Source organism: Mesocricetus auratus, unplaced genomic scaffold (genome assembly GCF_017639785.1).
Source record: "Mesocricetus auratus isolate SY011 unplaced genomic scaffold, BCM_Maur_2.0 Super-Scaffold_2245, whole genome shotgun sequence".
NCBI lineage: Eukaryota > Metazoa > Chordata > Mammalia > Rodentia > Cricetidae > Mesocricetus > Mesocricetus auratus.
In genome coordinates this window covers 13,608,588-13,631,583 of record NW_024429180.1, presented here as the reverse complement: position 1 = coordinate 13,631,583, position 22,996 = coordinate 13,608,588, and positions in this window count along the sequence as shown.

Here is a 22,996-nt window from a genome sequence, read left to right as displayed (position 1 = left end):
TTTAGCTGAAAGTCCTTACGAATGTTAAAAACATGATATATGCTCTGAAGGTATCATTACAGGGCGTAAATGGTGGGATTGGAGATTATTATGAAACAACCACTATATCAGCAACACTTAAATCCCCAAAATTCATCCTGTAGTCAAACGACAAGACTCCAGAATATGAGATGCAATAATATGAGCTCCAAGGATCTTGAGCAGTCTCCTGTTATAAACTTGATCATTTACAACAAACACAGTCTGCCCCTCTAATGAGAATTATTCTGTCACTGCTTTTGGCTTTACTTTAGTCTTAGGGCATTTAAGTATTTTTAGTTACATACAACATATCCAGAATAAGAAAATGTACAAAAATGCAGTTGACAATTTACTTAAAAGCAGGGGAAATAGAAAATGGAAAGTGGTTACTATTTGGTGAGTGGGCATTTTTAAAATAAACTTTTGTTTTCTTTTTGGTCTTTTTTTATTGAAAATATATTTTGTACTCTGTATTATGACTACATTTTCCTTCACTTTATTTCTTTGACACCATCTCCACCTCTGCTCCTATGTGAATTCACACCTTTCCTGTCTCTTGATATAAAATAAACAGGCTTCCAAAGTATAATATTGAAATAATCTAAGGCAAAACAAAAACAAAAATTTTTTATTTGTAAAGTGATCAATAGTTATATTTTGAAATAAAAGGTTTTTTATTTTTCCTATATATTATATGTGTGAATTGAAGTTCATATATGAAAAACCAACATGAACTTGCCTATCAAAACAAAGATAACAGTCTTATTCATAAATAATTTTCAACATAAAGTCAGAATTTTTACAACACTTTAAAAAAACTAATATTACATTTGGAACAAAAATAATACAGCTATTTTCATCATAGCCATTGCTACTTCTAAGCATGGCTGCCATTGTGTGTCCCCTTGCTTCTTTAACTTTCCAACAGCACCTGACACTGAAAGAATTCCACAAGCATTTTCTGGACTATTTATTGCTTCTTGATGCAAACCCTTGACATGCTTTTCACAGATACACCTGCTAGCTATTTTTGCAGTCCTATCTAAGTTCTCAGGTGTCTAACCTTTCAAATTCACTGCTTCAGGCTGCTAGACAGTTAGGACCAATACAAAAATTGACATTTTGAATCTTTCTACATGTAATAATGGGACTTTATATTTTGGAATTTTTCCAATGACTCAGTACCAGAAATAATGAGACCATTTTAATATGAAAATATTTGAAAGCATCATTTTGGAAAAGCAAAATAATTAAGTTAAGATAAAAGTAATAATAGATGATCAAAAATAAAAATGAAGTTCACTGTAATGCTTACAGTACAGTAGTTATTTTACATTTCATCACTATATGGATTACTCAAAAAATGTTGTTAGTTTTAAGGAATTTATTTTATGTGTCTCATTATAAATTGTTAAATTCTGCAATAAAATTCCACTTTTATAATGTATTTCTAAAGTTTGATTTCTTCTGTATATGTTCAGATCATACTGATACATTCATAGAATCTACATGAAAAATGAAATTTCCAGTCTGAATTTTATGCAGTAATGTCATAACCCTCTGCTCTTTGTGTAATTTACATTGAAACATACAAAACTCATGAAGCATGTCTAATTATACTTAATGAAAATACTGCTATCAAAAAATGTGGTGACCCTCATAAACACATGAGAATTCCACCTATTTCATTTGTAATTAACCAATATAAACCGCAAAAAGCAAACATTAGTCATGATGGTCACGATGGTGCACGCCTATAATGTGAGCTGTCTTGATCTAGGAGAAGGAACATCGGAGTTAGATGTCATCTTTGGGTGCATCCAAAATTCAGGAGTTCTCAGAGATGCACAAGATTTTCTCTCTCTCAAATGAACTAAATGAATATGGACAGTACACATAAAAATAAAACTCAGGGTATAGAATCATTTACTTTCTAATAACATATCTCACAGTAAAAGAAATTACTCTTTCTAGGTACCCCTTAAATGTTGGAAACACTTAGGTTAGAATACAGTTTCAATCATATGTACATTGATTGAATATATTAAATTAACAAAAAGAACCAGAATATCTATCATGAATTATTTTTACAGACAGTAGTCACTTAAAATGTGGGATATATTTTAAGCATCTTAAGGAATGTAATTTTTATTTATTTATTTATTTTGATTTTTTAAAATTTAAATTAGAAACAGTCTTTCATTACATGTTAATCCCAGCTCCCTCTCCCTCGCGTCCTCCCAATCTCCCCAAACCCCCACCCAATCCCAACTCCACTCTCCACTCTCCAAGGAGGTTGAGACCCTTCATGGGGGATCTCCAAAGTCTGTCATATCATCCACTGCAGAGTTTAGGCCCTCCCCCATGTGTCATGGCTGACAGGGCATCCCTCCATGTGGAATGGGCTGTCAAAATCCACATGTATGCCAGGGATAAATACCAATCTTTTGTTCAAGGCTGCAAAGATTGCCAAGGCCACCTCACTGACACCCACGTTCAGGGGATCTGGATCAGTTCCATGCTGACCTCCCAGCTATCAGTCTAGGGAACATAATTTTTTAAGTAATGTGGTATTGTTGACTGTGTCCTTTGCCTTACAGAAGCTTCTCAGTTTCAGGAGGTCCCTTTTATTTATTGTTGATCTCAGTGTCTGTGCTACAGGTGTTATGTTCAGGAAGCAGTCCCCTGTACCAATTTGTTCAACGGTACATCCCTCTTTCTCTTTGGTGAGGCTCAGTGTGATTGGATTTGTGTTGATGTCTTTGATCCATTTGGACATAAGTTTTGTACATGGTGATAGATATGGATCTGCATGCAGTTTTCTACATGACTTCATCTAGTTATGCCACAACCATTTGTTGAAGATGTTTTCTTTATGCCATTGCTGTTGAGAGTGAAAACTTGTACAACTGCTTTGGAAATCAGTGGAGTGGTTATTCGTAAAAATGGGAATCAGTCTACCTTAACATCCATCAATTCCTCTCTTGTGCTTATACCCAAAGAAGGCACATTCTTACAAGGACATATGTTCACTATGTTCATAGCAGCATTGTCTGTAATAGTCAGAACCTGAAAACAACCTAGATACCCCTCAACCAAAAAAGGATAGAGAAAAAAATGTGGTACATTTACATGATGGAGTATTACTCAGTGGAAAAAATATGAAATCTTGAAATTCGCAGGCAAATGGATGGAACTGGAAGAAAACATCCAGAGTGAGGTAACCCAATCACAGAAAGACAAGAATGGTATGTACTCACTCATTTATCGATACTAGACATAGAGCAAAGGACTATCACCCTACAATCCACACTATCAGAAAAACTAGGAAATAAGGAGGACCAAAAGAGAAGAATGCATAGTTCCTGAAGAAGGGGAGGGGGAAGAGAATCCCTGAGAATTTGGGAGCATGGTGAGAGAGAGGAGGGAGAAGAAGGGGGCAGGGGAGAACAGAATAACTGAGATGGGGAGGAATAGAGAAGGGCAAGAAAGGAGACGTTTTGATACTGGGAAGCAGTATAGGATTGGAGAGATGTCTGGCTCAAGGGAAAAGTTGGGGGATCCACAGAGATAATATCAAAAGAATCTAGGCAGTGGTGGAGAGACTGCCTTTTATGCCCTTCCCCATAATGATATTGATGACTACCTTGGTTGACATTCCTAGAGCCTCCATTCAGTAGCTGATTGAAGCAGAAACAGGCACCCACTGCTAAACACTGAGCCATACTCCTGGAATCCAGTTGCAGCGAAGGAAGAGGGATGAACAAAGTAGCCAAGACTGTTCTGGAGAAACCTGCAGAAACAGTTGATCTGATTTAATGAGAGCACTGACATTGTAGTATCCTGTATCCGAGAATGTGTGGAGAGTGTCGGGATTGATAACACAGAGACCAGTCGGTGGTGCGAAGAAAACTTTAAGCTGGCCCCAAGAAGGCTCAATAAAACTTCCCAAGAAAGGCTTCCCTCAAGAAAAGCTTCTGCTCCCTTTCTTATCCCTGGCTGGTTATATGCACTGACACCAGAGGAGGCTGTGGGGGGGGGGTCAGGAAGAGGCGGTTAGTCTTTGGAAAAGGTGGAGGTCAGGGTGTTCCTGTGGGTGGGTGAGCCCTTATCAGGAACTTATTCTCTGGGGCACCATATTGTTTTTAGTAAACATGTTATTAGTTATATGCTGCCTGCTCCCGGGCTGATAGGGGAATGGGCCTCCGGCCAAGGTCTGTTGTTCCGACACTGGGGAACCAGAATTGGTCCAAACCAACACCTCTGAATGTGGATGTCAGCTAGGCAGCCAGGGTAGTCCATGGGACCTGTAACAGTGGACCCAGTGTTTAGCTCTAGAGCACAAATGGACTTTGGGAGCCTACTCCCTATGGAGGGATACTATTGTAGCCCAGATGCAAGAGGGATGGCTTAGGCCCTCCACCAAATGATGTGATGGATTTTACTGGTTCCCCCATGGAGGATCTCACTATCCTTGTGGAGTGGGAGGGAGGGGCTGGGGGGTAGGTGCAGAGCATGATATGATGGGAGTGTGAGGGAAGGGAGATTGATATGTAAATACGAGTCCTTCTAAAATAAAGAAAAAGAAATGTGGTATTTGTCCATTTTCTAGTATATCCAGCTAGATAGTATAGATGTGTGAAGGCTTATAGTTTCAATAAGAAAAATAAGTATTTTTAACTTAATTTAAATTAGAAAAAAGTTTGCCTCACATGTCAATCCCAGGTTTTATTCCCTCCTCTCCTCTCTGAACCCCTTTCAACCCACCCCCAACCCCTCCTCCAATCCCCACTCCACTCTCCAAGGAGAGTGAGGCCCTCATGGGGGAATCTTGAAAGTCTGTCATGTGATCTGATGCAGGGCCTAGGCCCTCCTCCATGTGTCCAGGCAGAGACAGCATCCTTCCATGTGGAATGGGCTCCCTGGATGACAGGGATAAATGCTGATATACTGCCTGAGGCCCCAAGGGATGTTGAGGTCTCCTCACTGACACCCAGGTTCAGGGGGACTGGATCAGTCCCATGCTGCCCTCTCAGCTATCAGTCTGGTGTCTATGAGCTTCCCCTTATTCAAGTCAACCAAGTCAAGTCATAACCCTTTTGCTCATCACGACTCCCTCTCTGCTGCTGGATTTCAGGAGTTCAGTTCACTGTTTAGCTGTGGGTGTCTGCCATCCTAGAGCCTTCGTCCAGTGGCTGAAAAAGAAGTATTTTTAACAACTATGTTTTTAAATTAGTTTTGGTTGAAGCAACATCAATTAGTCATTTGGAAAACAAATACACTAAAAGGTGAATGCCTAAAAACAAGGGATTGATGAACTATTTAAGAATCAACTTAGTTATAATATAGGTAATTATAGGACTAATGTGAAATTATTTATGAGAAACATGTGTTTGGAACATTTCTATGATATGCACATTAAAAATGAAACTTCTATGTTTTTTCCTGAGATGTACACATATATCTCCCACCTATTTCTGTACTCAGCATAAGAACTACTCTATTACATTTTGCTTCATGAAATTAAACTATAGTTCATGAAGAGTGGTTTTCTGTAGTTACCACCATCCCTATTCTCATGTGAGACTATTGAACACAAGCTTTGCCAAGGTTCATAATGCATCAAAGAAACATTTTCCTATAGCATTTTGTGAGTCACAGACGCCCACTCCCACAATGACAGAAAATCACTGAGACAAAAATGCTTACTATGCTGCAATAGCTGTAGAAAAAATGCATTTACTCTGGACCAATGCATCCTTTGAAATACATCTGGTAACCTAGGAATGTAAAGGAGAAACGAATTGAGATGGAAGCACTCCTTAGGCTAACTTGCTACCTCACTTTCCAACTGAGGTGGCATCAGTGATGTCAGAACAGGACAAAAATGAGATTTTATATTTGTTTTTCATATTTACAAATATGATGTCTTAAAATCTTTATTTGCAAGTATAAGAAACAACTTAGCATGGCCACCATGATCTACAGAGGGAGTTCCAGGACAGTCAGAACTGTTATATAGAGAAACCTTGTCTCCAAAATTTAAAAAAGATATCATGAATTTACAGATAAATGAATGGAAGTAGAAAAATCATCCTGAAAGAGGTAACCTAGACCCAGAAATACAATCATGGTATGTATTTACTTATAAGTAGATATTAGCTGTTAAGTAGATATTAATCATTCTGCAATCTAAAGATCGACAGAACCTAAGTAAGCCAGAGGACTCTAAGTGGCATACAAGGATCTTCCTGGGAAGGTACGTGGAATAGATTTAGTGAGTGAATTGTGGGTAATGGGAACAGGAGAGAACAGATGGAGAGATGGGATGGAAGGAAAGACTATCCATAGAAGTGACTGGAGTTGAAGGGCAGATGGGGAGTAGTGTAGAAACACAGTGCATTGATAACTCCTTGGTATCTACAAAGGTGACCCAGCCAAGAAATTCTAGTTATGGAGAGTACAGAGACTGAACCACCAACAACAGGAGGTGGGATGGCTTAGAGACCTATGATGGAAACCTAATAATTGAATTGATTCTTAATGATATTCTGCTATGCAAATAGTTCAGGGCAAAATTCAATCATCTTCAGAGAGGCTTATGCTGGCAATGAGCATATTAATTTCCTATGGAAAAGTTAATGTACAGAGGATTCAAAATTCAGAAGCTCAGCCATCCACTTCTTGGCTGTTCAGTTTAGTGGCAATCCTGCGCGTATTGCCATTCTTAATGTGGTTCTATTTATTGGTTCTACAATGGCCTTCCATTCTGAAATCTTTTTTCTCTTTTTTATCACTTCAATTTTAAATAGCTTGCTTCATATGTCAATCCCAGTTCCCTCTCCCTCCAGGACTTCCCCTAAGAGTCCAGGCTGAGAGAGCATCCCTCTTTGTGTTATGGACACGTGACGTCCATTTGTATGACAAGGATAAATACTATTCTACTGGCCAGTGCCCCAAAGTTTGCCCAGACCTCCTCACTGACTCTCACAATCAGGAGGTCTGGATCAGTCTCATGCTTGCTCCCAGCAGTCGGTCTGGGGTCTGAGAGCTGTCCCTCTTGTTCAGATTAGTTGTTTCTGCTGGTTTTGCCAGCCCATTCTTTGCCTATTTGCTTCTCTCTGTCACTGGATTCCATGGGTTCAGTTCAGAGTTTAGCTGTAGGTACATCGCTCTGCTCCCATCAGTCACTGGATGAAGGTTCTAGAATTGCATATAAGGTAGTCATCAAGTTCACTATCAGGAATGGGCATTTAAGACAGTTTCTCCACTATTGCTTAGCTTGCCATTCTGAAATCTTAAACCTTTCAGACATTTACATCACACTCTCAAGGTTCACAAAATGCAGGCCAGAGAAAAAAATTCCAGGATTCTTCTTCCAAGAAATTCTCAGCCACCTAGCTGTCATTTCCTGTCTACATACAACACTGCGTTTAGTGTGAATAACTGAAACTCAACTACACTCTCATACCATGATGTGCATGTTTCCAGTTATTTGAACTTCATCTTCTCTACTTTGTAAGTTTCCAAAGTTTACTCAACAACTGAGAGCAGTCATCTGTCTTTGTTTGCTATCTGTCTTATTCTATCAACCATTTTTGTTTTAACAAAATCAAGAAATAAATCAAAATGTTTGGCTTTGTTAGTTGATGCAAAGAATGAAATCATAGTCTAAGAATTTATATCACACATGAATGATTGACTACTATATTTCTCATAAAGTAGAATTGTTACTCTAAATAACAGTAACAGGTGGCCTTAGGCACTCTTTCCTACACTTCTCCAGGCATGAAGTTGTAAGAGAAAACTTTCACATTTTTCTTCTTATAAAATGAAATACTGTGTTCTAGGATTTTCACCACCATTCAAAATTCTATCAACCTATTCTTTCTTACAAACTATACATTACTCAGCAGAAAGTTTTGCCTCAATGAAAAGTGACTGATTTTTTAAAAATATTCCTCAATGAAAAGTGACTGATTTTTTAAAAATATTTTTAATTATAATGAACTTGATGTCTATAACCATCCGGGAGCCTTCATCCTGTGACTGATGGAAGCAGAGGCAAACACACAACTAATCACTGAACTGAACCCAAGGAACCCAGTGACAGAGAGGAGTGATGAGCAAATTGGCAAAGAATGGGCTGGCAAAACCAGCAGAGACAGCTGATCTGAACAGGGGAGTGCTCTTGGACCCCAGACCAACAGTGGGGAGGCCAGCATGGGACTGATCTGGACCCCCCCAAATGTGAGTGTCAGTGAGAAGGCCTGGGCAACCTATGGGGCCCTGAGCTGTGGATCAGTGTCTATCCCTGGTATACAAACTGTCTTCATGTGCCTATAGCACAAAGAGAGATGCTCTCTCAGCCTCGACTCTTAGGGGAGTGCCTTGACCCTACCAAGAGTAAAATGACAGACTCTAGATAACCCCTATGTGGAAGGATTTGGCAATAGGGTGGGAGGGAGGGGGGAAGGGGATTGCGGGAAGAGGGGAGGGAGAGGGAACTGGGATTGACATGTAAAACAAGCTATTTAAAATTAAAATAAAAAATGAAAAAAATATTTTTAATTAATTAGAAATAAGCTTGCTTCACATGTAAATTTCAGCTCCCTCTCACTCCCCACATCTGGCCCCACCACCACCCAGTCCCCCTACACAATCCTCACTCCTTTCCCCAGAGTAGGGGATGCCCTCCATGGAGGATCTCCAGAGTCTGTCATTTCATTCAGGGCAGGGCCTAGGAACTCCCCCCAAGAGTCCAGTCTGAGAAGATCCCTCAGAGTAGGATGGGCACCCAAAGTCTTTTTGTATGCCAGGGTTAAATGCTGTTCTACTACCCAAGGCCTCAAAGTTTGCCTAGGTCTCTCCACTAAAACCCACATCAGGGCATCTGTACTAGTCCCATGCTGACCTCTCAGCCAGAAGTCTATTTCTGTGGGTCTCAACAGCCCAGTCTTGACCACTTTGTTCATTTCTCCTTGTTCTCTGTCACTGGGTTCCAGGAGTTCAGTTCAGTATTTAGCTGTGGGTGTCTGCCTCTGTTTCCATCAGTCACTGGATGAAGGTACTAGGATGGCATATAACGTAGTCTTCAAACCCATTATCAGGGAGGGGCATTTAAGTTATTCTCTACACTACTGCTTACTTTGCCAGTTGATGTCATCCTTGTAGATCTTTAGAAATCTCACTAGTGCCAGATCTCTCCTCAAAACTGTCTCATCCTGCTCTCCTATATTCTTCCCCTGATTCAAACTTCCTGCTCCCCCACACCCCCCTTTCTTCCTCTTCTCCCAATCTCTTTTTCCCAGCTCCCTCTCCCATCCCACCATGCTCTCAGTCTGCTCAGGGGATCTTGCCTTATCACCCTACTCTGGAGTAACATGCATATCTCTCTTAGGGTTCTTCAGGTATCCCAGGCTTTCTGGCAGTGGGATTGTAGGCTGGCACTCACCTGAAATCCATATATGTCCAAAATACATATATGAGTGAGTACATACTATGTTTGTCTTTTTGTGACTGGGTTGCCTCACTCAGGTTGGTTTCTTCTAGTGCCATCCATTTGCCTGCAAATTTCAAGATTCCATTTTTTTCCACTAAGTAGTACTCCATTACATAGATATACCACAATTTTTCTATCTACTCTTCAGTTGAGTGGCATCTATGTTACTTCCAGGTTCTGGCTACTACAAAGAATGCTGCTATGAACATAGTGGGGCAGACACCACTGTTGCCAGAAAGCACATCTTTTAGGTATATGCCTAAGAGAGGAATCGCTGGGTCTTTTGGTGGACTGATTGCAATTTTTCTGAGGAATCTCCATAATAATTTCCAAAGGGGCTATATGAGTTGGCACTCCCACCAGCAGTGGAGGAGTGTTCCCCTTCTCTACATGCTTTCCAGCATAAACTGTCATTGGAGTTTTTGATTTTAGCCATTCTGACAGGAGTAAGATGGTATCTTACTTGTTTTGATATGCATTTACCAGATGGCTAAGGATGTTTAACACTTTCTCAAGTGCCTCTCAGCCATTTTAGGATCCTCTATTGAGAATTCTCTATTTACTTCTGTAGCCCACTTTTTAATTGGATCCTTTGGTGTTTTGGAGACTTGCTTCTTGAGTTCTTTGTAAATTTTGGAGATCAGCCCTCTGTCAGATGTGGGGTTAGTGAATATCTTTTCCCATTCTGTGGACTGCCTTTTTGTCTTGCTGACTGTGTACTTTGCCTTACATAAGTTTCTCAGTTTCAGGAGGTCCCATTTATTAATTGTTGATCTCACTGTCTGTGCTACTGGTGTTATGTTCAGGAAGCTGCTTCCTGTACCAATTCGTTCAAGGGTACCACCCACTTTCTCTTCTAAGTGGTTCAGTATGGCTGGATTTATGTTGAAGACTTTGGTACATTTGGACTTAAGTTTTGTGCATGGTGATAGACATGGATCTATCCACATTCTTCTACATGCCAGCATCCAGTTATGCCAGTACCATTTTTAAAGATGCTTTCTTTTTTCCATTGTATATTTTTAGCTTCTTTGACAAAGATCAGATGTTCATACATGTATGGGTTAATATCAGGGTGTTCAATTTGATTTCATTGGTCTACCTGTCTATTTTTGTGCCAATACCAAACTGTCTTCAGGACTACAGCTCTATAATAGAGCTTGAGGTCTGGGATGGTGATGCCTCTAGACATTGCATTTTTGAGTAAGGTTGTTTTGCCTGTCCTGGGTCTTTTGTTTTTCTATACAAAATTGATTCTTATTCTTTCAAGTTCTGTGAAGAATTGTGCTGGGGATTGCATTTAATCTGTAGATTGCTTTTGGCAGGAGTGCCATTTTTACTACATTGATCCTACCTATCCAAGAGCATGGGAGATCTTTCCAATTTCTGAGGGCTTCTTTAATGTCTTTCTTTAAGGATTCAAAGTTCTTGCAATATAGGTCTTTCACTTGTTTGGTTAACATTACCCGAAAGTATTTTATGTTGTTTCTGGCAGTTGTAAAGTGTGATGTTTCTCTGATTTCTTTCTCAGCTCTTTTTATCATCTGTATATAGTAGGGCTTCTGAGTTTCTTGAGTTGATCTTGTATCCTGCCACATTGCTGAAAGTGTTAATTAGCTGTAAGAGTTCCCTGGTATAGTTCTATAGGTCATTTATGTAAACTATCATATCATTTGCAAATAGTGAAGGTGTGACCTCTTCCTTTCCATTTTGTAGCCCCTTGATCTCCATTTGTTGTCATATGACTCTGGCTAGAACATCAAGTACAATATTGAAAAGGTAGGGAGAGAATGGAGAGCCTTGTCTTGTTCCTGATTTTAGAGGAATTGCATTGAGTATATGTCCATATAGTTTTATGTTGGCTGTTGGTTTGCTGTATATAGGTTTTATTATGTTTAGGTATGTTCCTGTTATCCCAGATCTCCACAAGACCTTGAATTCTAATTTTAACGCATGGTGGTCTGATAAGATGCATGGAGTTATTCCAATTTTTTGTAGCTGCTGAAGTTTGACATGTTGCCAAGTATGTGGTTGATTTTTGAGAATGTTCCATGTAGTGGTGAGAAGAATCTATATTATTTTTTATGTGGATGGAATGTTCTATAGATGTCTGTTAATGAAAATTGGGTAATAACTTCTATTAGACCCTGTGATTCTTTGTTATGTTTCTGTATGGTATTCCATATATAATGCTGAGTGTGGGGTTTGAAATCTCCCACTACAAGTATATGGGGCTTTATATGTGATTTAAGTTTTAGTAATGTTTCTTTTATGGACATGGATTCCTTTGTATTTGGGGCATAGATGTTCAGAATTGAAATTTCATCTTGGTGAATTTCACCTGAGATGAGGATGTAATGACCTCCTTCATCTCTTTTGATTGATTTTATCTTAAAATCTAATTTGTTAGATATTAGGATTGCTACCCCTGCTTGTTTCTTGGGTCCATTTGATTGGAAAAATCTTTTCCCAATCTTTAACTCTCAGGTAGTGTCAGTCTTTGAGGGTGAGATGTGTTTCTTGTATGCAGCAGAAGGATGGGTTCTGTCTTCAAATCCATTCTGTTAGCCTGTGTCTTTTTTGGGTGAGTGTTATGTCCATTAATATTGAGGGATATTAATGACCATTCATTGCTCATTCTTCTTTGATTTAAATGGTTGTTGTTGTTGTTGGAATTATGTGTGGAATTCCTCCCCTTTTTTCTTTTGGCTGTTCATAAAGTGGGATTCTCTAATGCCTATGTTTTTCTGGTTGTAGGTGACTTCCTTGGGTTAGAGTTTTTGTTCCAGAACTTTCTGTAGTTCTGGGTTAGTGGACATGTATGTCTTGAATCTAGTATTGTCATGGAATATCTTGTTTTCTCCATCTATAGTGATTGAGAACTTTGCCAGGTATAGTAGTCTGGGCTGACATCCATGGTCTCTTAGTGTTGGCTTTCAGAGTTTCCATGGAGAAGTCAGGTGTAGTTCTGATAGCTTTGCCTTTATATGTTACTTGGCCTTTTTCCTTAGCTGCTCTTAATATTCTTTCCTTATTCTGTATATTTGGGTCTTGATTATTCTGTTACGAGGCGAAATTTTTTTGCCATCCACTCTATTTGGTGTTCTGTAAGCTTCTTCCTTCATTGACATGCCTTTCTTTAGGTTGCAAAAGTTTTTTTCTACGATTTTTTTAAATATGTTTTCTGCCCCTTTGAGGTGGTTTTCTTCAACTTCTTCTATACCTATTATTCTTAGGTTTGGTCTTTTCATGGTGTCCCATATTGCCTGGATGTTTTTTGTTAGGGATTTGTTGGACATAAGATTTTCTTTGGTTGGTGTGTCCATTTCTCCTAGTGTATCTTCAAAACCTGAGATTATCTCTTTCATTTCTTGTAATCTGTTGGTAATGCTTGTGTCTGTAGTACCTGACCATTTGCCCAGCTTTTCTATTTCCAGCCTTTCTTCAGATTATGTTTTTTTAATTGTCTCTGTGTTAGTTTTCATCCCTTGCAGTGTTTGAATTTTCTCTTGCATTTTTTGGTTTATCTTTTCCTCCAATTTTGCATTTTATGAATTTTTTGGTTCGTTTTTCCTTCCAATTTTTGCATTTTATGGTTTGTTTTCTCTTCCATTTCTTGCATTTTTTGGTTTCTTTTTTCTTCCATTTCTTGTATTTTTGATTTGTTTATTCATCCATTTCTTTGAGGGATTTTCCTCTATCCGCTTTTAGTGCCTCTATCATTTTCATGAAGTTGTTTTAATATCATTCTCTTCTGCTTCATTTGCATTTGTAATGTTGAAGTCTTGTTAGTGTGGGGTCTCTATAATCTGATGGTGTCCTATTTGTTTTTTTCTTTTGCTGAGTGTGTTTTTGTTTTTTCTCTTTCCCATCTCTTCTTCTAGTGGGTCCAGAAAGAGCCTCTTACTGTTTTCGTGGTTAGGAGACCAGAGTTCCCTTTCAGTAGGGGTAAGCGAGTCCAATACTCTGGTAGTTCTACTATTCCTCCTCCTTGTTCTGATCCCATGGGTGGAGAAGAAGCCCAGGAATCTGGGGTGCATAGTCTCCCATCTGGTCCCCTGGTCTCTTTGGTGGACGAGAAGGCCTGGGATCTGGGGTGCTTGGTTCCTGCTGGGTTGGGAAGCTCTGTGGCAGTCTCCAGGCAATCCCCAGGGACTGGGATGCAGGCCGGGATGCAGGGCATGTTTTACCTGGTCCTGCTGCTGGGCCCGCTGGGTCCCTGGTCTTGTTGGTTCAAGAGAAAACTTGGTATCTGGGTTGCTTGGCTCCCACCGGGATGAGAAGCTCTGTTGCATAAAGTAATTTTAATGCCATTTTTCTCTTTCTTCTGCTTAGGGATATTCAGGTCTTCCTGTTGTAGGATTACTAGGTTCTTGTATAGCCTTAGTGCTTTTTATTGTTGTGGAATGTTCTCTTGCATTGAAGTCTACCCATATCTTCTTCCAGTTGGTGCAAGCAGTATCCTTACCTCTTGATCTGATCCTTTTAGACAATGCGTAGATGATCCTCAACAGAGTATTAGATTAGGAAAATATCGTACATTTACACTATGGAGTATTACTCAACAGTAAAAAAAATGATAAACTCATGGAATTTGTAGACAAACAGAGAGAAATACAAAAAACATCCTGAGTGAGGTAACCCATTCTCAGAAAGATAGACAATGTATGTACTCACTTGCAAGCATATTTTAGATGTAAAGCAAATAATAACTTTACTACAATCCATAGCTCCTGAGAAGCTAGAGAACAAGGAGGACCTTAAGTGAAATGCAAGGATTGACCTTGGGAGGGAAATTAGATGAAATCGACTTGGCAGGGCCGTGTGGTAAGGAGAAGGGGAAGCAGGGTGAGAATATGAGAGAACAAGATGATCAAGGAGGAGAGGGATGTAACGGAAGAGCAATGAATGAGTTATCTTAATAGAGTCACTATGAGATTAGAGAGAAACCTGGTTATAGAATAACTCCCAAGAATCCACAATGAGGACTTTAGCTTACACTCCTAAGAATAGTGGAAAGAATGCCAGAACTGGCCCACAATTGTCATCAGATTGGTGAGTACACTAACTATCATCTTACAGACTTCATTGAGTAATTGATGGGCCAGGTGAAAGATTGACTTCCAAGAACCTGGTAGAGCTCCAGGAATCCAGTCCAAGAGAGAAAGGATGAAATATATGAAAAAGGCAGGTCAAGACCATGACAGAGAAATCTACAGACAGGGGAACCAAGCTTGTGGAAACTTATGAAGTCTAACATTGAGAGCTGTGGAGACTCCAGGTGACCAAGCGAGGCCCTCCATATGTGGGAGACAGTTGTGAAGTTTGGATTATCCGAGACAGCCTTGGCAGTAGGAACAGAATTCAACCCTGGCACACAAGCTATCTTGTTGGAATCTATTCCCTGTGGTGTGATGCCATGTTTAGCCTTTATGCATAGGAGACAGACTTGGCTTTGCCCCAAACTGTTATGTCAAACTTCATTGATTCCCCATGGGAGCCATTACCATTGAAGAGGAGTGGCCTGTGGGTGGGCTTTGAGGGAGGTGAGAAGGTGTAGAAGGAGGAGTGAGAGGAAGATTTGTGGTTGGGATGTAAAGTGAAATTTAAAAAAAAATGAATCACACTTGTGCCTGGGTACTGTCATTGAGTCTCCCATCCTGGCTTGAGCTAATGCACCCCAGAATACTGGTCTCCTTCTCCACCCATGGGACAAATTCTCCTCAAAGTATTTCATGCATTAGAAGCATAAGGGTCTATGATAAACTCTTTTGACGAGGCTTCAATAACCTTGATACCGAAGCCACATAAAGATACAATTAAGAAAGAGAACTTCAAACCAATATCCTCATGAACATTGATGCAAAAATACTCAATAAAAAACTGGCAAATCAGATCCAGGAACACATCAAAAAGCTCATCCACCATGATTAAGTAGGCTTCATTCCAGGGATGCAGAGATGCTTCAACATATGCAAATCCATCAATGTAGTCCAACATATAAACAAGCTGAGAAACAAAAATCACATGAACATCTCACTAGATGCTGAAAATGCCTTTGACAAAATCCATCAACCCTTCATGATAAAGGTCTTGGAAAGATCCAAGATAACAGGAACATACCGAAACATAGTAAAAGCTATATACAGCAAACCAACAGCCAACATTAAAATACATTCAGAGAAATGCAACACAATTTCCTCTAAAATCAGGAACAAGTAAAGGCTATTCACTCTTTCCTACCTTGTTGGGGAAGTCCTGTGCATTTGTAAATAAAGTACTGTCTGACCAATAGGGAATCTAGATAGGAGGGACTAGGAGTCCAGGAGGACTCTGGGTAGGAGAAACATGAAGAGTTCGACATGTAACGCCATGGGGTAGGAAGCCTGGAACTATTCTCTGTTAAGAGACATACTTAGATTAACAATTATGGGTTAATTACTTAAAGCAGAGCTAGCCAGTAAGAGACAAGCAAGGCCAACAGCTTCATAATTAACACAGCCTCCTGTGTGTTTATTTGGGACTGATGAGGCTCTAGAACCAGGCTGGCGGGAACATTCCTCACAAAGAAAAACCTTCTCTTAACAAAATGGTGATCAGGAGTGGGATCATGAATTTCCACGCAGAATGACAAAGCTTTAAAGGAATTTTAGAAACAGAAGAATGGAAAGAAGCACAGATTTTTGGTAGCAGCATTTTTCTCAGGTGTGCTCTGTTTTGCTAGCAACAAGCCGAGATTCACGTGGCTCGCTTACGGGAGTCTTCCTGACTCGGCATAAAAAGAAAAAAAAACAGCAAGGTTGTTTTAAGAGACTGGAAGTGGCAGCTTTTGCTGGATGTCAGCATGGACTGAGGCTGCAAGCTGGAGTCACGCTTACGCCCGCCATCTTGAAGAAAAGGCAGTTTAAAACAGCTGCGGTTTTACAGATAAGACACGTGGCCAGAAAAACATAAAGATTTACAGTAACGTCAGACGTAAATGAAGAAAAACCTCTAAAGGTTTACAGTGTGTTTAAAAATATACGTGAGATTGAGAGAGAAAATGAAACAACAAAGTGGTAAATAAATAGAAAAGCCAACATTGTGGTGGCGCATGCCAGTAGGATTTACTCCAGAGGCAGAGGCAGGCAGATTTCCAAAGAGAAACCCTGTCTCAGAGAAAAATAAATAAAAGTAAAATAAATAAAGTAGTAATAGATAAATAAATAAGCCACACAAAGATGGAAAATACACAGAGAGTCTGGATCCTGTACGCTATTGTGTTTTTCAGTTTTTTCATTGCTAAGGAAGGAACAAATGCTAAAGTACACTTGATTATAAATGCTGCTGAATTAATTCAACTTATATCTTTTGAAAATGCCTTGACTTCAAAATTTAAGTATAACAATATGTTACTCGGAAAAGGAGTTTTAGTTTATGTTTCCACAGAAAATGAAAAGCTGAGGATTCCTTCCAGGCTTCTGTGTTTTGATGAACCAAGACCCCCGGAAGCAGTTGGCCAGGCGTTTCAACAATTGAGACAGCTAAGATGATGGAGCTTTACAGACCACAAAAATAAGGACTTATACAGGTTTCTGAGTTTTGTCATGATCCCCATGGTGTGAACAGCGCCCCCTTCCAGCAGGAAGCAGCTTGGAATGAACGACTTCCTAATTCCCATCTTGTTTATAAATCTTTGTTTTCATTTAAATGGGTTTGTTTATAATTGGTTAATGATCACAACCAATCTCTTTTTAATGGTAAAAAGGGGAATTATGGTATGGGTATGGTTTTTCATTTATTGATACAAATTCAAGGTCAATTTTGTGACATGTATACTTCTACTCTTGATTAAGTATTGTGCTTATACTGATCTTTTAAAATGTAATGCATAATTGAATACAAACTATAGATAGTTATTGATAATAGAATTTATAGTTAGGTAAGTTAGGTTTTTTAGATATACAGAAATATATTTGAGATAGATAAACAGTCTTCAAACCTCTCAAAGACCTTCAGAAAATGACATTTAAAATGGTTTAGGGTTTTTCTTGACAATGAGAAATGTCTGCTCCTGGCAGCACCAATTACGTCTGAGAGGAAGATGGGCATTGAAGAAACTTGTTATGGAGAGTTTGCTTTCAACATGGCAAGATTAGCCATTTGGGCAAGAAACTGTTCTTCCCTGTACTGCTTGACTGTTGTTGTATAAACTGGACATGCAGGACCCACAGGAATGTGACTGCTGAACTCAGTCTTACAGGGTTCCTGCTTCATGGAGGAGTCTACAAGACTTAATGCAGAACAAAGAAAAATGACTGACAGACTGCCAACGCAGATGGACAGTTTGAAATTTCCTGCTTTGCTGAGAAGTGTTCCAGACACATTGTGGCCTATGGGCTGAAGATAGATGCCCCAACATTACAGAGGAACTTTGGGTGACTGTCCAGGCAGTAAGATATCTCTGTCAATCCTAGTGTTTATATATTATCCTTCTGTGGTCTTTGATAGAGTTGAAGGCAGATAGTTATAGTTATAGTTTTCCTTAGTTATGATAAAAGATAAACTACATATAGAACTTTGAACTCACAAGGATGGGATGGGTGATATTTTCTTTAAATCTTGCTAAAATATTGTAACTAAGTTCTTATTTGATAACTGTTCTGTTATAAATAATTTGACTATGCTAAAGTTAAGACCTTTCTTTTTGTTTAAACAGAAAAGAGGAGATGTTGGGGAAGTCCTGTGCATTTGTAAATAAAGTACTGTCTGGCCATTAGGGAATCTAGATAGGAGGGACTAGGAGTCCAGGAGGACTCTGGGTAGGAGAAACACGAAGAGTTCAACATGTAACGCCATGGGGTAGGAAGCCCGGAACTATTCTCTGTTAAGAGACATACTTAGATTAACAATTATGGGGTAATTACTTAAAGCAGAGCTAGCCAGTAAGAGACAAGCAAGGCCAACAGCTTCATAATTAATACAGTGTCTTGTGTGTTATTTGGGGACTACAACGCGGCAGAGCCCATGCGACTGGCAGGTGATAAACCAAAGCAGCTAGCAAGATAAAGCTTCTCTTATCACTACCTCTTAAATATTGTACTTGAAGTTCTAGCTAGAGCAATAAGACAACGAAAAGAGATCAAGGGGATTCAAATTGGAAAGGAAGAAGACAAACTTTCAATATTTGCAGATGAAAAATACCTTCAGCAAAGTGGCAGGATACAAGATCAACCCAAGACAATCAGTAACCCTAGTATGTACAGATGATAACAGGCCAGTGAAAGAAATCAGAGAAACACCACCCTTTGCAATTGTAACAAGCAACATAAAATAGCTTGGGTAACTCTAACCAAAAAAATGAAAAACCTGTATGGATTTTTAAAAAGAGAAATTAAAGAAGACACCAGAAAATGAAAACATAGCCCTTATTCTTGGATAAGTAGGATCAACATAGTAAAAATGGCAATCTTGCCAAAAGCAATCTATACATTCAATACAATCCCCATTAAAATACCAGCACAAATCTTGAAAGACCTTAAAGGAATAATTCTCAACTTTACATGGAAAAACAAAAGACTCAGGATATCCAAAACAACTCTGTTGAAAAAAGCAGTGTCTGGAGGCATCACTTTCCCTGACTTCAAGCTCTATTATAGAGCTTTACTCCTGAAAACAGCTTGGTATTGGGACAAAAATAGACAAGTAGTCCAAAGGAATCAAATTGTACATCTCGATATTAACCCATACATGTACGAAAACACCTGTTCTTTAACAAAGAAGCTAATATTATACAATGGAAAAAAGAAATGATGCTGGCATAACTGGATGCTGGCATGTAGAAGACAACAGATAGATACATGTCTATCACCATGTACAAAACTTAAGTCCAAATGGATCAAAGTCTTCAACATGAATCCAGACACACTGAACCTCCTAGAAGAGAAAGTGGGCAGTACCCTTGAACAAATTGGTACAGGAGACAACTTCCTGAACATAACACCAGTAGCACAGACACTGAGATTCATACAAACTCATGGAAATTGATAATACACAACTGCACCAAACCAGGGTCAAGGAAGAAATAAAGAAAGAAATTAAAGACTTCTTAGAATTCAACATACCCCAATTTATGGGACACTTTGAAAGCAGTACTAAGAGGAAAATTCATAGCACTAATTGCTCATATGAAGATTGGAGAATAGTCATACTAGAGAATTAACTTCACAACTGAAAGTTGGAGAACAAAAAGAAGCAAACTCAATCTGGAGTAGTAGACTACAAGAAATAATCAAATTGAGGGCTGAAATCATCAAAGTCCAAAGAAAATAAACAAAGATCAATGTAACAAAGTATTGGTTCTTTCAGAAACTCAACAAGATAGACAAACCTTTATCCAAACTAACTTAAAGGCATAGAGAATATGCAAATAGTATAAACAAACTGCAAAAGAAAAAACAAATGATGAACTCATTGATGCCAATAAAGACTGTGACAAAATCCAACATACCTTCATCTCAAATGTCCTGGAGAGAACAGTGACAACAAAAACATATCTGAACATAATAAAAGCACCATACAGTAAACCAATAGCCAACAACAAACGAAATAGAGAGAAACTCAATGCAATTTTTCTAAAATAAGAACAAGACAAGGTTTTTTACTTTCTCCATATCTCTTCAATATTGTAATTGAAGTTCTAGCCAGAGCAATAAGATAACAAAAGAAAATCAAGGGGATACAAATTGGAAAGGAAGAAGTCAAATTTTCCCTATTTTCAAATGAAATGTAAGTTTACATTAGTGACCCAACAAACTCTACTTTGTTATTCTTACAGCAGATTAACATCTTCTGCAAAGTGGCAGAATACAAGATTAAATCAATAAAATCAGTAGTCCTGTTATACACAGATGATAGATGGGCTGAGAAAGAAATCAGAGATATAACACATTTTGCAATATCCAAAAACACCATAAAATGTCTGAGAATTCTGACTCTTTAAAGAAAGAAATTAAAGAAGATACAAGAAAATGGAAAGATCTCCCATGCTCTAGAAAAGGTATGATCAACATAGTAAAAACGGGAATCTTGCCGAAAACAATATAAAGATTTAAATTATTTAAAATCCCAGAACAATTCTTTACAGAACTTGAAAGAAAAATTCTCAATTTTATAAGGAAAAACAAAAGACCAAGGACAAACAAAACAACATCTGGAGGCATCAACATCCCAGACTTCAAGCTGTATTATAGAGCTATAGTCCTGCAAACAGCTTGGTATTGGGACAAAAATTGATAGATAGAACAATGGAATTGAATTGAAAACCCCAATATCAACCCATAAACACATGAACCCCTGATCTTTGACAAAGAAGCTAAAATTATACAATGGAAAAAAGAAAGCATCTTCAACAAATGGTGCTGATATAACTGAATGCTGGCATGTAGAAGATTGCAGATAGATCCATATCTATCACCATGCAGAAAACTTAAGTCCAAATGGATCAAAGACCTCAACATAAATTCAGCCACATTGAGCCTCTTAGAAGTGAAAGTAGGGGTACCCTTGAATGAATTGGTACAGGAGATAGCTTCCTGAACATAACTCCAGTACCATAGACACTGAGAGCAACATTAATTAATGGGACCTCATGAAACTGAGAGTATTCTGTAAGGCAAAGGACACAGTCAGCAAGACAAAAAGGCAGTCCACAGAAAGAGAAAATATATTCACTAACCCCACATCTGAAAGTAGGCTGATCTCCAAAATTTACAAAGAACTGAAGAAGGAAGCCTCAAAAATACCAAAGGATCCAATTAAAAAGTTGGCTACATAAATAAATAGAGAATTCTCAGTAGAAGAGTCTAAAATGGCTGAGAGACTCTTAAGAAAATGCTCAGCATCCCTAACCATCAGGGAAATGAAAACCAAACAATTCTGAGATACCATCTCTCTCTTCTCAGAATGGCTAAAATTAAAAATACCAATGACAGTTCATGCTGAATGGGATGTGGAGAAAGGGGAACACTTCTGCACTGCTGGAGGGAGTGCCAACTCATACAGCCACTTTGGAAATCATTATGGAGGTCCCTCAGGAAAATTGCAATCAGTCTATCACAATACCCAGCAATTACATTCTTAGGCATATACCCAAAAGATGTGCATTCAGGCAAATACAGCATCTATTCCACTATGTTTATAGCAACATAATTTGTAATATTCAGAACCTGGGAGAATCCTAGATTCCCCTCAACTGAAGATGGATCGAGAATGTATGGTAGATTTACACAATGGAATACTACTCAGCAGAAAAAAAAGAAACAATGAAATCTTGAAATTTGCAGACAAATGGATGGCACTAGAAGAAAGCATCTTGAGTGAGGTAACCCAGTCACAAAAAGACAAAAAAGGTATGTATTCACTCGTATATGAATTTTATAAATGAAGCAGGGGAGTGCCAGCCTACAATCCCACTATCAGAGATTCTGGGATGCAGGGAGCACCCTAAGAGAGATATGCATGTTAACCCCAGAAAAGGGAAAAGGAATAAAATCTCTTGAGTGGATTTTGAGCATGTTGGATGTGAGAGAAATCAGGGGTAAAGTGAGGGGGAGAAGAGAAGAGGAGAGGAGGAAATGGTAGAACAGGAAGATTGAGCCTTAGAAAGAATAGCGGAGAGGATGAAAGATACCATAATAGAGGGAGTCATTATAGGCTTAAGGAGACATCTGGCAATAGGTAGATTTCCAGAGATCTACAAGGATGACACCAAATGGCAATCTAAGCAATAGTGGAATGGCTACCGTAAATGCCCTTCCTGATAATGAGATTGACAACTACCTTGTGTGCCATCCCAGAATCTTCATCCTATGGATGATGGAAGCAGAGGCAGACACCCACAGTTAAACAATGAACTGAATTCATGGAAACCAGTTGCAGAGAGGGAGGAGTGATGAAAAAGGGGTCAAGACCAGGTGGGTGAAACCCACAGAAACAGCTGACCTGAACAAGTGGGAGATCATGGACCCCAGACTGATTGCTGAGAAATCAGCTTGGGACTGATTCACACCCACCGAACGTGGGTGTCAGTGAGCAGGCCTCGGCAATCTTTGGGGCCTCTGGTACTAGATCAGTATTTATCCCTGGCATAGAAATTGACTTTGGGAGCTGCTTTCTCAGCTTGGACACATGGGGGAAGGCCTAGGCCCTGCCCTAGATGATATGACAGACTTTGGTGATCCCTCATAAAGGGCCTCACCCTACCTGTAGAGTACAGTGGGAATGGGGTGGTGGTTTGGAGGATTGTTGGTCAATGGGGGAGGAGGGTAGGATAAGGGAGCTAGGATTTACATGTAAAGCAAGCTTGTTTTTGTTCTAAATTTTAAAATGTCAAAAATTATCTAATGCTGGAGATAAAGGTCTTTAAAGAAGAAATGAAATCATCTACTAGAGAATTGGATGAAAATACAAACAAGAAATTGGACAAAGTCATTA